At 40.4% G+C, this 18,552-nt stretch overlaps 1 protein-coding gene across 5 annotated transcripts in view; it reads right to left on the reverse strand.

Annotated features, from left to right (window-relative positions):
• LOC148480751 (beta-1,3-galactosyltransferase 2-like) overlaps positions 1 to 18,552 on the reverse strand; it is a 60,589-nt gene that overhangs the window by 33,423 nt on the left and 8,614 nt on the right. For 2 of the 5 annotated variants that reach the window (XM_088453890.1, XM_088453889.1), the window contains exon 2: positions 5,791 to 5,893. The exons of the other annotated variants lie outside the window; for them this stretch is intronic. The gene's annotated coding sequence lies outside the window, so the exon portion shown is untranslated. The remainder of the gene's footprint in view (positions 1 to 5,790; positions 5,894 to 18,552) is intronic. 5 annotated transcript variants of the gene reach the window in all.

Below are 18,552 nucleotides of genomic sequence, written 5' to 3' on the forward strand. Positions count from 1 at the left end.
CTCCTACTAAAGTAGGAAATGTTGTTGAATCAGTTGACTGTTGCCTGATCTTGAAGTAAAAAAAAAAAAAAAAAACACAACATATTTGCCTCAGAACAGAGGAGTGTGCTACTGTACAAACTCCATGTTCTTCCAGGGAGGCTTCATTCCCTTTTCCAAGATGGCTGCTGACCTATATATTGCCATCTTGTAATTTGTGTTAAAGTGTCACAGTGGGATACAGTAGTCTTTCACTTAGCTCTAGTGAGACCTGCAATTACTTGCATCCAAAATGTTTACAGCATACTGCACCACTACCTGCAAGCTGCATATACACACACCGGATGGTGAGTTGTGCGACATCCTGCTCTGCTCCATGACCAGAGTGTATAACAGTGAGTATGGCTGCACATTGTGTAACACCAATAAATTACTCTACTGGTGAATTAACTGGGTTGTTCATAGTTGTAAGGCATCCGCTGGTGTGTAAAGAAACTCTACGATATCCCCAAGCCCGTACCCACATTTTCAATAACAAGATCCTACTCTGGTAAAGGCTGAGAGAATGAATAAGTGGTTGATTGAAACCCAGTAGAGCCTAATATTAGGTTGTTATACCCTCACATGGTTGTGCGTCAAGATTTGTTGTACATGTACCAAGTGTCCAAAAAAGGAGAAGTTATTATGGAACAATTGAGGCATATAGAAGAATGGTGTTAGACTTTGCTCGTGGTCACATAACTGCATGACATCTAGGGGGTAGAAGAAGCTTCTGAGAGAATTGTGCAGTGTTTTTCTAGCCAGGGGTCCATAAAAATGTATCTGAATACTGTGCATCCTGCTCTGAGTGTCAACACTTGCTCCCAGGCCACATTATAAAAGTCTGCTTGCTCCATACCAATTATTGAGGTCCTGTTTGAGAGAATACTGTAGCTATGGATTTGGTTGGACCTTTAATAAAGTCTGCCCAGGGTCGTCAGTAAATTTTGGTGGTAATGAACTACGCTACCAGATACCTAGAAGCAATATTATTGCACAATACATCAGGTAATGTAGAATATGGCAGCGCCAAATACCCAGTGATGTACAGTCAGGTGAGGCAGAGCCTTTCCAGTCATGCTTCAGTATACCTTAGTATAATGCCCACATGAAACCCTGGGTGCATATATGTATATGTAAATCTGGCTCTGATACTAGCCAGCACCTCCAAAGCCATTTACCTCACCGCACATCACTGCAAATACCTGAACCAGACAGAAGAATGACACTTCAATCCGTATGTACATTGCATAAATTAAACAGTTACAATAAAATATAACCCAATTGGCCAAAGAAATGTAGATATATAGAATAAAAATGAGCATAAAATAGAAAAATTGCATAAATAAACAACATCGATAATAGCTTGTGAACTAGTACATGAAAAGAATAGCTCACAGTGGTGCAGATAGTGAGAGCATTTAGAACACGCACAACAAGAGTGAACAGCCTTAATGTCCCTTTGCTCCTAGGGACAGAGTGCTTATTTTCGTTCTCACTGTATAAAGTACATTTTTGGGCAAGTGTTAAGGACCAGGGCTGTCAAGATGATCGATGGGCCTGGGTGTCCTCGGGGGCATGGCCAAATCATGTAAAGGGAGTGGATTTGTCCACCTCAGCTGGCAGACAGATCCAGGGAGGGGGAGGGGCAATCAGTGTGATCACCCACCCCTGTAACACATGCATGGAGATAAAAGAGGCTGCTGACTTGGGCAACTGCGAGGACACATCAGCTGGCCCTGGCCTAATTAAGTATTACCCTCTCCTCCCATTTGAAGTAATAGAAAAAGTGGATGAGGTTAATTATGAGGTGTACCAGCTTGGTAAAAAACCCAAACAGATCTACCATGTAATCTTACAAAACCTTGGAACGACAGAACAACTGTAATAACTGCCTCACCTGCATGACAAAAAAGTTCACTTATTAATGCTACCAATCTTGCACATATAAGCAGGGCCGCCATCAGGGGGGACTGTCGGGACTACTGTCCCGGGCACTCCGCCAAACAAGGAGGGCCCGGCCCGCTCCTACCACCCACCAGCAAGGCAAAGGGGCCTCCTGTTTGATGCCTGCCCATCGCAAATGAATGGTGACCCCCCCGACGCTACTGCCTTGCCCGGCATGTAATCAGTGCCTGTCCGGATAATAAATTTTTATTATCCGGCACGCGCGACGTCATGACGTCACCGCGCCACTAAAGAGGAGAGAGAGAGGAGCCGCAGCACCCTTCTAGACAACCATGGAGTAGAAGCCTGGACCTAACCTGGAATAAAAAGTAAATTCATATGCTGCCTGGCTGGGGAAGAAGGGGACAGGCTGGACCGACACTGTGTGCAGGCTGCAGTGAGGCAGAAAAGGGCCTGGAAACGTCAGATTAGTCACATAGGCTATATAGAATTAGTAAAAAAAAAATGTGTGTCTGATGGCGGCTCTGCCCCTGTTGTATGAATACATTACAGGCGGTAACCTAAAAGGTTCTCTTATAAGAGTGTGCGAAATACCTGCATAGAGGAAGGTGGCCTTCGTATATATATATATATATATATATATATATATATATATATATATACACATATATATACACATATATATATATAGTGTGTGTACATCGTGTGTGTGTGTATATGTGTATATATATACACACACACACACACACACACACACACACATATATATATATATATATATATATATATAACTAAAAATGGGTTTTTATTTATCTGTTTGGAGACATAACATCGGCATCTAGCAGCAGCAAACCAGGAACAAGCTGCATTTCTATATACAGGGTGTAAGGAGGGTGTAGTAGCCGAACCTGTCGTCAGTTGCAGCCCGCGCCCTTCTCCGCCTAACGGTTTTAGTAATGTATGGGAAGGGGGTGGGCCCTGCCTGTTTTGACAGTCCCGGGCCCCACAATTTCTGATGACAGCCCTGCATCTAAGTATATGAATATGCATGACTAACACATGTTTTTACTTCAAAATGGGGGACGGGGTTGGATCCCTGCATCAAATAATATTTAAATCCCAAGTTTACATCAGCAAGTTACAAAGCTAGGGCTTACCACCATGGACTCAGCAAGCTGAGGAAGATGACAAAGTAACCTTAAAAAACAGAAACAAACATTCTCTAGATCACTCCAACACATGCCTAGTCCAAATAACCATACCCATTCATTTACTGCAATTAGCAAATTAATTGTGTGAGCTCACCTCCGATATAGCCTCACCACTGCCCAAATGTAACATTTCCTACTGTCTTGTTTATTTGGCCTAACTACTTCAATGAAGAAAGACCTTTACAAATGAAAAAATAGTGCATATGATGAGAACAATTGCAACCACTGTTGCTACTTAACATTAACAAGAATTTTAAAGTAAAGTAAGTAAAGTAATAAATAAAATGTAGGCCTACTGCAATCAAAGGATTGTTTTTTGTCTTTTTGAAATAATGCATTTCATATCTCTGAAGTTCATAGCATAACCTTGTTTTTTTGTGTATATATAACAATGTTTAGGATAGGATAGTTTTAGACTTAGAACAAGTAACAGCATCAGTGTGCTATGCTATATGGTTATTTTTCTCAAGGCTCAAGAGATTTGACAATACTGTTCATAATACACATACCAGGTGAAGGATGACACAGGTTTAGCTCACATGACACTCATTATTCTGGATAATGCTCTAAATATAGAGAAAATAAAAACAATGTGAATAAGCTTTTTCTATAAAAAAAAACCTTAAAGTCATGATCATTGAATTCTGAATAAACACTTACGTACATAATGAAGAATGTTACGATGAACATGTCTTTGGAATGCATTCCTGCCAATGTATCCTCTCACGTCCAGTGTGAGTTCCCTGTTGACCTTGAGAATGGTGGCGTGGCTCCTCCTCATCCCTCCTGGCCTTCTTCTCCACATTCTTTACCACATTTAAAAATGTATTTAAAAATATTTTTTTAAAAGGTTTTCCAAGCTTTAATTGCGATTTCAGCAATCTCACCTGCCACAGTCTTTCTGGTGGATTTTTCTGTAGTTTGTGAAACCACAGTTCAATAAAGCTAATACTTTGTATTATTAATATGTAAAAAAAATATATATAAATAAAAAAAATTAGGAAGATGGTTTGTAGTAAATTTTAAAATAGCACTTTTACAGTCATTTTCTTGTGGTCTTGTCTGTAATAAAATATGACTCTTAAAATCACCCATAAAACTACTAAAATTCATAGTTTTGGCAGAACTGTTGCTTGGTAAATCTGCCCCTTAGACTGTGCTTACTAGATAAACAATTTATTAAATTTTTGACCATCCAGTAGTAAATTTTGTATAATACATTATATTATACTAGTTGGGATACTCATTGTTACCCGTGTTGATGACTGGATCTTGAACTATACCTGCAGTCTTCATGTGCAGTACAGGTCAAACGCATGCGCAAATTCCCGTCTATTGAGAATGTAAGCAACCCTTGTCACTGCGTCCATAGCTGAATCACTAGCTGAAATCACTCTGCAGACCAACATTGAAGACCATGACTAGCAGGGCTGCCAACAGGGGGGAAATTCTGGGACTGGAGTCCCATTCCAAGACTGAAGGGGGCCCGCCCGCACTGGCACTGTGTGGCTGCAATTAATCTCTGCTGCTGTTTGTAATCACCAAATGCTAAGCTTTGCCAGGATCAAAGATTGTGGATTGATTATGCTGTTTGCCACAGTCTGAATGCATTGAGTGCTGAGCTGCTCATGTGCCTACTAGGCACTTTGCCAAGACCCCCGGGGCAGCTGCTATAATATGAGACAGCGAGTGAAATTGTAATAATGACACTATTTAATGTCAAAGTACATCATGCAAACACAGAGGGTTTGCTAGCTCTGTATTTCATGTATGCGGCGGTAGAAAATAGAGATATAACACAGCACTTTGGAAGAGATGAAAGTGTGAGTGTGTGTATGAAGCCAGCCCCTCAGCCCCAGAACCTGTGTAATTTAAGAGAGTGTCCCCATTTTATGGGATTTTGTGACAGTGTGTGGTCCTGATGAAGTTCAAACCTAGGCACTAACCTAATCCTGGTTAAACTACACCTCCATGACAAATTTGGTGCAGCTAGGTACAAAACTCTGGCCGTGCATAAAAGGCAAACAGAGAGATAGAGATACACACTTTCTTACTTAGATATATATATATCCAAGTTGAACTTGTTGCTTTAACTTGCTTTAAATGTATAGAATTCTAATACACTAAAATGCAATCTTTTGTTACCACTCTTACCTGCAGTATGTGATAATCCAGGCTACCCCCTGGACCCAAATACAAATTAAAAGGTGTAGCTCTCTGAAATTGGACATTTCTTTCCATTAGTCAACATCTAACAAATACCCTGCATTAGACAAAAAAACAGATCAAGCACTTTTGTCCTCTCCCTTCTGTACTAGAACAACATCTTCCCCTTTTGAGAAATTCTGTCTATGAACTCCCTTATGGAGGTGAATATTACTGGACATATTAACAGTAGCTCATAGAAGACATGAACATACAGTAAATGGGAATCTAACCTTAATCCTCCTCCTGTAAAAGACTTTTAATAAATATTAGAGATAGAATAGCCCAAATGTCCATTTGTACTATGATAAAGGAGACAGTTTACCAAATATACCTCCAGTGGTATTTTAGTCCTGATAAACCCTGTAAGATGCATGCTACATCTCATCTGACTTGTTGGAAAAACTATGACCAGGGAGGATTTTTTTAATAATATATGGTGATCTACCTGAGTATTTTCCTTTTCTTTGATAAGGTTCATAGACTCTTTCATTCCTTGTAGGAAGCACCAATAGCTACAGATCCATTAATTGTCTTCCTCGCTTATTATCCTGAAAATGTAATAACACATTATATAAAGCTGGCATATTGTACCATTATTAATTAAAATTCACCATTAGGAAATATAGCCCCAAGTGTATACAATCATGTCATCCATCTTCATTGACGTTCATGGGTATGAAATACAGTAGGTTCAAAGTTCTGAAAATGGTGATACCATATTCCAGCAATAGAGGATATAAAATGGATATACAAAATGCACACACTGATCCCAAATAACAGAAGTAGGACACTTCCTGAAATACACCACAAAAATAAGCTGAATGTACAAAATTATCACTTGAACATATTCACCAACTCGCCCCAATCCAACAGTAGTACTCATTTCATATGACTCTACAATAGCATTTACTATTATGTGAAAAACACTAGATTGTGATTAACATAACATATTATAGCAACTGTCTATTTATTGGATCATTTTTTTATTGACAATATAATTTTATTTTGTACTAATTTTACTCATCTGATTGAATGAAGAAAAAAAAAAAAAAAAAAAAATAATAATATATATATATATATATATATATATATATATATATTATTCAATATATTATATTCAATAGACTTCATGAATAAGTGTTCTTTATGATGCACTATTGTGCTGCAAATTTTTCCAAAATAAGGTAACTATTCTTTTACTTTCTACTTTAGAATTGTAGGTCTCTTTGTATAGGTTTTTAAGGGATTTGTGCTTTATTGTTATGAGACCTGTATTGTGATGCACTGTGACTCCCATACCACCAGAGGGCGAAACAGAGTACCAGCTATCAGATCAAATGAACTCAGCAGCACAACATAAGAGATCAGGTTTTGTAATTCCAATTTTCAGCTGCTATCAACAGAAATGCCATACTCAGGGAAGGAAGGGACTGAAAGCTCATATATCAGTAAAGACCAAACTATACAGTTTCTGCTTTGTACTAATAACTACTTTGTTTTCACTTACATATTACAGCTTTTATACAGTATTGTGTTTCCTTGACTTGCATGTGCACTGAGGGCAATTTGAAGTATTTGGATATGAAGTATTATAATCAATTTAGAGTACTTAAGCTGGGTACACACTATACAATATATTGTACAATATGTAATTCTGATGCAGATAGGAATGATATATTGTACACTTCGTATAGTGTGTACACTCAGAACATCGTTCACAATGGTCGTTCATCGCATTGCAATGAACGATGCAATGAATGACTCAGTTCTGTTACATGCAGCATGTAATGACACATTGCGCCATTGTACACTGGATGTACGGTGCACACAATGTATCGTTATATTGTATCATTGTTGGGTCTCCCCATCGTATGATGTGTACCCAGCTTTAGACATACAGGGACAATTTAGAGTTGAAAACAAGTGAACTTTGCAGATGAATCTGGTGTTTTCACACTGCACTTGCACAGGAGTAGAGTCGCATTCCTCTCATAGCTGGGTAGTAAAGGGGTGTTCACATATAGTATGATGTTAGTGAGGGCATGGTAAGGGAATTGTGAGCTATGCAGAGTTGTCGGTTTTCAAAAAAAATTTGGGAGCAGGTGTATGGCTGCTGCTAACGTGCACTGATTAGAACAGCTAATTGAACAAGTGTATGGATAGGGGCAATGCGGTCTCATAGACGCTTACAGCTCTACATACTGACGAATAACATTTAATTCCTTGCAATGCTGGTGTAATTATGGCGGACTTGTGTTCACTTCTGCATTAGCCCCAAAAAGGAAATCTCCTACTGTTAGGGACCTCAATAAGTATCCCTGACATGGGTGCAGTGACTATGGCCAGAGCACCATTATGGTGAATACATAGAAAATACAATGCTTGATTTTACTGCCAAAACAGTACAGATCAACACTCAGAAAATCCATGCTGGGGGCACAGAAGTAGTTATGGAACAGTCCTTTTATCAGTTTCAATCCCAGAGTCTGAATTCAGAGCAAAAGCTGCCAATGCATTTTATCAGCAGATCATCACAAAAAGGATGATCTTATCGAAGTCTCTGCTGACTGATGGATATTTTAGCTACAATAGGGTCTATGTATCAAGCAGTGAAAAGCGTGGAAAAGTGGACCTATTGGAGAAGATGCCCATAGCAACCAATCAGCTTTGAAGTAGAATTTCTCAAGTACAGTCTATAAAATAGGAGCTGATTGGTTGCTATGGGCAACTTCTCCACTGATCCACTTCTCCATGGCAGAAAGTAAATGTCCATTATTAATTTCACTCTGCAACCTCAACCTCTCTTGCAGGTGAACTTTCTCCACGTATGGGTACGCCATTATCCTGATGCTCGATATCATTTTTGAAACGTGCGTGGACCAGTCTCTCCTTAGGAAGGGCTACCCAGGCGAGACCATGTTGCTTGTATCATGCTATCAGCGCCTCATTCTTGTGGCTTGTAAGCAGATGTCATTTCTCTGCAGTTACTTTGCCAAATAAAAAAAGATAGAAAAGAAAAAATACAAGAGAAGGGGGGGGGGGGGGGGGCTATTGCTTGCATGTATGACTTAGTAAATGTAGCCCTTAGTGCTTTTAAATGGTTACTAAGGTGAGAGATTTTAGAAGTGAATATGTTGCCCAAGCACCTTCTAGAAGAGAATAGCTAGAATCTGGTTGCTATGGGTAACATCTCCACTTCTAAAAACTCAGTTTAGTAAATTTACCCCCAAGTCTCTTTCATATAATCAGTTTGTGTCAGATATAATTCCTAAGCCTCACACTTATATGCTCCAGAAAATAAAAAGCCCTCTTATCCCACAAGCTATAAACTAATGTCAGGGACATCAGCAAGTATCCCTGACATTGGTGCACTCTGACTATGGCAGAGCACCATAATTTGAATACCTAGATGAAACAATGCTTCCTTTTACTGTCACCACCTGACAAGAGGCCACAGTCCCCTCACTCTAGAACACAATTATGCAGGCTCAGCAACACAACTCCCACTCAGTTATTTGATCACCCCCTGCTTCTAGCAACTAATAGATATAGCATAGCTCTATTGGTCTAATTGTCTACTCACAGACTAGGTTTTGGAGCATACAGTATATGAAATAAATTGAGAATACTTTATTTACAAAAAGAGTACAATGCTTAGGTATAAAAAAAATGTTACAAAGGAAATGGTTACAAGGTACATACTTGTGTTGCAATTTTCAATAAAAAAAAAAGGTATAAACTTACAGATCAACAGTCAGAAAATCTGTGCTGGAGACATAGCAGAAGTCATGAAACAGTCTCTTAATCAGATTGAACATCAGAGTATGAACCCATTTTATCAGCAGAGCATCACACCTAGAATTCTATCATCCAAGACTCTGCTGACTGGTTGATTAGTTAATTAGACCTGGGACACTCCCCAAACTGCTCCAGTCACATTTAACTTAAAATCAAATATTTCTTCATAACCTCCCATTTGGAATGATTACCTAAAATATGACAAAACCAAATAAAATTATTTGAACTAGGCACAAATATGGATAAAATCTAACTAATTATATATTAAGATCAAAGCAGCCTCCCAATAAGTAACTCTGAATTACCAATTGCAGCTATAGAAAAAGGATGCTAGACATGTTATAGCAATGGTGGCACATATATTGTTAAATAGACACAAATAAAAACAAAAAATATTTTATTACACAAAATTAATACTAATATATATACATATATATATATATATATATATATATATATATATATATAATAAAAAGCCAATTTATGCTTCAAAAAGACACACCACCTGAATGTATCAACCTCCGATAGGGGAAATGATGAAACAATTTATCAACAGAAATACTGCAGGCTCCGTTTAGGGATATGTAGATAAAAGTTCCTCTATATATAGGCATATGATTTGCTTTAGCTGAAATAAAAGGGAGTTTTTAATTACCCTTCCACATATAGGTAGAGTCTGTGTGATTAGCACTAAAAGTATTAGACCCACATCCAGATTAGTTGGATTGCAGAGCATGTTGGCAAAAAAGCTTTCCAATCCTGTTTAAGACCAAATAGCCAGCAGCACTATTGTGAGCATTAAGTATCCCGGTATATTTACCCAGCCTCCTCCTGACAGATCAGATTGGAGAATACTGGTCCAGTCTTTATCCTCTGCTTCACAGGTTACACTGGAACTGGTGCATGACCAGTGGCGGTTCTAGTGGTGGGCTAACAGGGCATTACTACTGGGGGCATGACTATAAGGGGGCATTACTACTGTGGGCACTACTATTGGGGGAATTACTATAGGGGACTTTACCAATGGGGGCATTAACACTGTGGGCATTACCAGTGGGGTCACTACTAATGAGGGCACTGCATGGGGGGGACCACTACTGGGGCCATTGTATAAGGGGCACCACTGCTATGAGCATTCTATAAGGGGCACCACTACTGTGGGCATTGTATTAGGGGCACTACTACTATGGACCTTGTGTATTAGGGGCACTAATTTGGGCATTGTGTAAAAGGGGCACCACTGTGTGTCATAACATGAATAAGGGACTAATGTGTGGCGTAATTTGAATTGGGGATACTGTATTATAAAGGGAATTACTGTGTGTGGCACAATGTATTATACAGGGTATTACCGCATGTGGCATTATGTATTATACAGGGCATTTCTTTGTGCAGCATAATGTGTTATAAAGGCCATTACTGCTTGTGGCATAATGTGTTATACAGGGCATTACTGCATGTGGCCTAATGTGTTTATAAAAGGGCATTACTGTGTAAGGCGCATTACTGTACATGACAATTATTCGCCACAAGGGGAGAGCTTGGGGGAAGCCCAGCACCTTCATAAGTGCTGGGCACACCCCATAATGTGATGAATTGGGGGGGTGTTCCGCAAGGACACGCCCCCTTTCCGGAAGTGCGTGCGCTTTCAGCATACGCAGAGGAATGCCATCTAGAAATGTTAATTTTATTTTTATTTTATTTTTTGGGGGGGGGGGCGCAACTGTGAACTTTCGCCCTGAGCTCCACAATGTCTAGAACCGGCCCTGTGCACAACCTTTACACTCACTGTTGCTGCAGTTTAAAATCCTCAGGCAGCACCAGAAGTCAGTAAGCCATCCTTACAAGTAGGTTTAAATGATGCAAGTTCTTTTTAGCACCAGGGTCTATTAGTGCATTCCAGAAGACTCCGTAATCAGTATCATTGTGGTGTATCAAAAAGAAGCATCCATCCTTACCTAAAATATGCAATGTCCATATTGTTCTCTGCTATTTTAGCTACAGTACAATATGCCTATAAATTAGAGATGTGCTTGTTCAGTTCGGGTAAATAAATAAAAAAAAATAAAAAAAAAAGACTTGGGGGATACCTGTAGTTCTGGCTCATGTCTTCCTGACAAGTTTGGATCTCGGAACAAGGCAAAACATGGTTTTCTCGGAAATCTCAGATCTTGCATGTTTTGTATTGTGATCAGGTGACATCTAACACTGGAGAGCAGAGGGAGAGGGTGTGGGCTATGTAAACAAGGGCCCTGATTCAGAGCCGGACGCTCTGACCAGAGCGCTTGCTCTGAATCAGGGCCCTCCTCCCTCCTCAGTCACCATCGACAGCACGCCCCCTTTGATGAGACACTCTGAGCGAAGGAAAGTCCTTCGCTCGCCGGGTCTCGCGCATGCGCACGACGGAGCTCCCTCCATCGTGCGCATGCGCAGTGGGGAACATTGACCCACTTGCGAGCGTACTGCCGCTTGCGAGTGGGTCTGAATGACCCCCAAAATGCCATTAGGATGGGCAAAGAAAGGTCCCAAATAAATATTTTTTTTGGGGGGGAAGGGGGGGGGGTAGGGAGTCTCTCCCAGCTCCTGGTAAAGTGGACAAATCTCCCGCATCCAGCTGGCTGACTGTGAAATGGACAGGGTGCGGGTGATGATGTGATTGGCTGTGGATTGCATCATTGTTAAAAAGACTAACAATAACAAACCATTAGGGGGCGGAACTGTGATTATGTGATCCATGTTATTCAGCCCCATTCTGCCCACTCAAAGCCAGGAATACTGGCAAATCATCAAGGTGTTGGGGCTGTGATGACAAGCGTAATGGTGCTCCTCCTCCATCCCACCCACCTGCCCCAGATTACGATTTGCCAAATGAAGTATGGAAGGATGACATCCTCTAACTGTGAGGATAATTAACAACACTATTAGCTTAGTTTAAACAAACCACCAAGACGTTTTCCTTTGTGGGGGCCCATAGAAACCAAGCAATTCAGCCATAAAAGTGGTAGTTCCTGTCACTGAAGTGCTTCATTTTTTAAACTATGCATATCCTTTTCAATATACATTAGGGTGGATGGGATGGCCCAAGGACAGTTCCATATTGCACTATTCATTATGGGCTGTACTCTTCTTTTCACACATTTTTGTGTGTGATGGGCTGGAAGTATACAATAAATAATAACTGTATAACTAGGGCTATTTTTCTGGAAAAATAGGTCCAGGAACTGTGGGTGCAGCTAAAGCAAAACACACATATATATATATATATATTGTATAATGAAGTGGCACTCTGAGACTGAAAGCAGGTAACGAATGTTGTTTATTCCATGAGCTGGAAAAGCGACCAACGTTTCGGGGCCACACCGCCCCTTTGTCAAGGTGAGTAGACTACTCACCTTGACAAAGGGGCGGTGTGGCCCCGAAACGTTGGTCGCTTTTCCAGCTCATGGAATAAACAACATTCGTTACCTGCTTTCAGTCTCAGAGTGCCACTTCATTATACAATATATTTTCCTTCATTAGGAGGCACCTGAGAATCGTTTTGATGGTGGATTTATTAGAGTGCCGGACTATTTGTACAGATATATATATATATATATATATATATATATATATATAATAAAAAAATTTTAGAAAAAAAAGGCACTTTAAAGTAACACTTACTTTAGGGAAAATACATTTTGGACCAGAACATTAAGGGTCTATTTACTAAGCAGTGTTAGGAGACAGAGTGAAAAGTGATAAGAAAGTGATAAGGTGCCAGCCAATCAGCTCCCAACTGTCATTTTTCAAACTCAGCCTGTGAGATGGCAGTTAGGAGCGGTTTGGCTGACACCTTATCACTTTTCACTCTGTCTCCTAACACAGCTTAGTAAATAGACCCCTAAGCCATAGTTAGAAGAGGTTCAGGAACCGAGTTCCTGCTGAAAAATAGCAATGTTTATAATATTGTATTTTGGGACATTGTTGACAGCCTTCTGACTCTTGCAAGGCCAGCCATCACCAGATCATCCTTCTTCTCCTGTCTTGTATGTTCTTGACAGGTAGTGTATAATAAATTATAATAATTGTATAATAATACTGTATTTTGGGGCCTCAATTATGGTCTACTGTCTCTTACAATGCCATTTGAATCTCTTGTATTGGCCTGACTCCTGTGATTTGCTGCATGGATTCGTTTGCAATTGTATTAGAAAAGTCACATTTGCATACTTATTTTTTTTAAGAGTTTGTTTCATGTCTCAAATTTTATTTACTTTATAATTATGATGGTTAGTAATAAATCAATGCTTTACCTGGCTTCCACTACATAAATACTCAACTCAATTTTCCTGTGCTGGGTCCAAACACATCTCTACTGTAAATAGGAAGCTGTGTGATGTGGTATTGGGGCAGTACATCATACCTTGGAAATTATATGTCTGAGTTATTTCTAAATTGCGCCTAACCTGCATCTATATTTCATATATATCTCTGATTTTGTACTGTCCCAGCTATCATACACATATCCATTTTATGTTGTAAACCATATTAAATATGATGTGTCGACATAGCTGTGTGAGCTTGAATACACTTTGGTCGTTTTATTACCCCATACTGTGCTGGCTTCCTCTGGCTGCTGACAGAGAAAGGCTGTGTGTCTCTTAATATACTGTCAGGTAATCACATTAGGGCAACTGAATTACACGCAAAGGATGAGAGTTGCCATTGCAATGGCATCGCATTTCGCATGCCTCGTAGCCGGCTCAGAGACCGAATTTGCATAATTTTGCTCTGAGCCCTATGGGGCTGCAAGCACCTTTATGCAAATTCTGGCTGCCGTCAAGTGTGCCTATTGTTGAGATGACTCACACCCATGAGTACATCACGTGTAATTGGACTGACCCCATTGTCTGCTGACAAAGTTACCCTAACAATGTACAGTTCACTTGGACATACTGGTGCCAGGATGTCTTCAGAGATGCATTCTAATGACCTATATATGAATCTCTTCATATGAGTGGAATTAACATGCTAACATCAAACCTTCCATCGGCAAACAAGGGCCTTTTCCCTGACTGTTAATTAGCAAAACTAGAACACAGGGCCTGATTCAGACCCGCTCGCTAGCGCTATCCGGTCGCAAGCGGGTCGATTGTTAGGCAGTGCATGCGCACTGCGCATGCCCCGGAGTGAGAGCAAAAAGCACCCGCACCGGCGCTCGCATCCAAAAGGGGCGGCTGTCGATGTTGATCGACAGCTCGCCCCGTTTGGAAGGTGGGGCGGGGGGTGGCTGGAAAAAAGGAGGCATTCCTGCAGGAACGCCTGCTGTTTGTGGGCGGCCCTACTGACATCACTCGTGATGTCAGTAAGTGGACTTCCTGCTCTATTAGAACAGGAAGTCCACTGGGGCTTGTGGCAACGAGACCCTACCACAAAGGTCTCGTCGCAAGCCCGATGGTCGTGATGGTCTTGACCATCGTAACCATCACTTGGCCGCTCGCATAATGTGTGGGTGGTAACCCACAGCTATGCGAGTAGCCAGGAGGCCGCAACTAAAAAAAACAGGCGGCCGCCCTGATTCAGAGCGAGCGCTCGCTTTTTGCGAGCGCCTCTAAATCAGGCCCACAATACCATCAGTCAGTCATAGGTCCCCTCACTCTATTGACAAGTGTGCGGCAGATTTCTAACTCATATTGACAAGAAACCTTCTATCGATATTTTTTACACCTACAGACTCCTGGACTTTATTAAAGTGTTTTAGAACTCATATTGCAAATACATTTAATTATATGCTGCTGACAACCATTGTTTACATAATTATACATACTCTATTTTGCCATTATTATCATAATAATCCTTATACAATTATTTTCCTTAAAATATTATATTAGATAATTGCTGTATGAAAGGTCTTAACTTCAATATGAAATCCCACCCCTCATGCTTAATTAGCACATCCAAGGGTGACCACTTGAAGTATATGCATCTGTTTTTTGTACCCTGGGATCACTTTTATCACCCACCATCACAATGAAGCAATAATAAAGCAAAATACTGGCAAATATTTTAGGAAAATTGATAGCACAAGCCACCAACATTCCCAACTGTCCTTTAATTTTAAAATTTTGATCCGTCACTCCAAACAGACAAACAGCCCAGTTAACATGGATTTCGCAAACCACCAACCTTTTTATAAGCCATATAAGGTTGCTAAACTAATTTCTCCATGAACACCCAAATACTTTGGTCAATATTGACCTTAAAAACCACCAACTATTCAATAACCCACTAAGGGGTCAATTCAATTTGCTGCAAATCCATCACTGGTACGAGTGAATGCTGCAATAGCCACACTTTACTGCAGCCTAAATTTGCTTAACACTGCTCACAGCCACAGTGGACTGTGAGCAAAAATGGGTGACTTTGGGTAAAAGTGGGCCACATGGGGTGAGAGATGCAGTGGTGTTGCCAGCGTTTTAATGCTGTGGCATCAGCAAATCGGATTGACCCCTAGGTGTTACAACCCAAATGTTCATCCACCATTACCGCTAAACACACACTCTTATAACAGTTAAAAAATACAGATTAGTCAATTTTCATAATTCCATTTTACTTATAGAATTATGTTGCATCACTTTTGAAACGATCTTAATATACAGCAGCTTGACGGAACATTTCTGTGATGAATGCATGGCCTTATGTACCACAAAAGGAAAGACTTATATCCTATAGTTTTATTGAATATGTTAGTGTGGATTGTTATGACATTTGACCACTGTTAGCATGTTTAACCAGTATTTCCATGTGTGTTGCATGGTATACAGTGGTCTCCCAAAGGAAGGCGTTGGGACACATCTAACACCCCTCAAAAACATAACCCTGATCGGCAGCTGCAGCTGCAGCACCATGCAATCAGGCATCCAGAAGAGAATGTGTAACTACAGCTCTTCTGAAAAACACATCACAGGAGTGACTGGTGACAGCACCTAAGTAATGCCAGTGAACAAGCCCTCTGGCAGGATAGATGCCCCATTAGGGTGGTCCAAAAAATAAAACATTGTCTTTCTCCACAAGGTTATTTTTATTCCTTAGTACATAAATGGGTAGAACACCAAAACATTTTCCAGACAAACAATATTTAGAAGTCGCCCTATACTTAACTTTTCTGACTTAGAGCTGCATCCTCAGATAGTTGAATAAGTCGTGGAAAGTCAGGTAGCTGTGGACCTTTCAGATTTTTTACCATTTTTTCTTTGGTTTTCGTACACTCGATTGTGAAAAAATGCTAAAGCTACTAAGTGTTCAGAAGAAACCAGAGGTGTCTGGTAAAAGCAATGTAAGCTTTCTTACAATTGTTACATCGGGATAGATTTTTATGAGACTTAAGAGCTCGATGTCATTATATGGTGCTCTAATTCCCAATGGAGCTTCATTCCAATACTTTACATAAACCAGACTTACAAACAAAGCCAAATTCACCATGTTGTTTGCCTCTCTAGGTGTTAACTGGAACTGATTTAGAAAGAGACACTTTCAGAGCGTAAATACCTTTACCCATCCATCAAGCGTGGTGAGTAGGACCAGGAGCACTAAATGTTTCCCTGCTATTTCCACCACCAACAAATAAAAGAGATAAATGCAAAAGCTCTCGATAATCGTCTCTTGGTTGCTGTTTTTCTAGCGCATTTGGTAAATTCTAACATTTCCTGTCGTAATCTATTTAATACAGGATCTTGGAAGAGGGCAATATCCACTGCACTATAAACATTTTTATCAGTACTTCTCCATTCTTTCTAAAAGCAGTTGAAAATTCCAACTTCTGGGCCCCAATTAGAACCAAATATAAATAAGACATTTGAAAGCATAATCTCCATTTGTGTCAGCTTCCAGAAAGTAAACTTCTTGGCGACCACTAAACTACAGTGTACAAAGCTAAAGTTTGGTACACAAGTTACTACATTATAATAGACTATATTTGTCTATGTGGAGGCATGATTCAAGCATCTTTGTTTTTGACAATGTTAAAGTGGACCATCCTAATGCCCCAAGGTGTTTCCTAGCAAGTCCCCCATTGGCTGCACCTCCTACAACAGCAGGGGACACTCAGAGACAGGATCGATGCCCCATGGTGTGTATGAACAACACTACAAGTGGCAGCATCTCCTGAACAGCAGAGGTATCCCAGACACAAGTCACAGAGGACCTATACTTCAGAGGGAATCAGCAACACCACTGTGGCAGCATCTCCCAGTCACCCCTGGCAAATTAATTTGGGAACCAAGCCAAAAAACGAAAACTGTATCAGGACCCATCCACGGAAAGAGCCCAGCACATAGAGACGCAGGGCACAGCTCTCTACTGTACTTCAAACATTGCATAACCTGCCACATCAAACATCAGTGGTATTACCACATATGCCTACAAGTGCACCCATGCAGAAACTTTCTTCATTTCCCCACCAATTGTGGGGGACTATTAAACTTCCATATACCTGTATACAGTATTGTGACTACATTACTACACATATTGCACCTTGACATCCTGCGTATATTGTACTTTAGCCTGGCATCCAGCCTCTTGATTACTGCACAGCACCACACCAATCAGACTCCAGAACAACATGTAGGTAGTACAACAGATGGATTACACTATCTGCATCACACCCAGATATAGGGACTTGGCGCTACATCTCTTTATATCTTAGGAGGTCGGGCAACCTCTGCGAGTACCAGCAGCACAACCAGAGACACTAGATAACACACCTTAGTGCGCAGGGAACCCTTATTCTAATAATGTCAACAAGACCTAAGTCAACCTGGTTACGCCTGCATTTGGAGATCAGCAAGTGTGAAGTGTTCCTAAATGCAATTTATGTGCGCCAGCACTACAATTGTAAACATGATCATTAGTCATCATATTAACAGTTGTACTGCAGCGCCCGTGAAATTCTTTACCACATCGACATTCCACGGTCCACATACTGCTTGTCGATACTGAATGTCAACAAGGCATAAGTAACACATATTGTACATGGCATAAACTTCACCAAGATTTAAATATGTTAAGCTTTTCAATTTGACTAAACTGCAGTGTTTACCATATTTATTTTAGTATGAGGTTCCTGTAGATAGAGTATTACATTGTATATGCTTGCAAATTGAAAAACAAGGTCTTCACCCAATCTACATAGAAGAGCAAATAATAATGAAGGATTTATTAATAAAGTTCAGGGAAAACTAATCTTTGGGGATGCCATCCACAGGGGAGTAGCATGTAGCCAGGGCACCCGAAGCATGTGCATGCTATGGCGCCCCCCCTCCCCCCTCAAGTGTTCCAGGGAGGAGACGGGTCCATATGGGATTAAAGGGAAGTAAAGATAAAGAATAGGGGCAGCCCCCTGTAGTGGTGCCCATATGCAATGCCCCCTGTA

This window comes from Taudactylus pleione, unplaced genomic scaffold (genome assembly GCF_031769625.1).
Source record: "Taudactylus pleione unplaced genomic scaffold, aTauple2 ptg000602l, whole genome shotgun sequence".
Taxonomy (NCBI): Eukaryota; Metazoa; Chordata; class Amphibia; order Anura; family Myobatrachidae; genus Taudactylus; species Taudactylus pleione.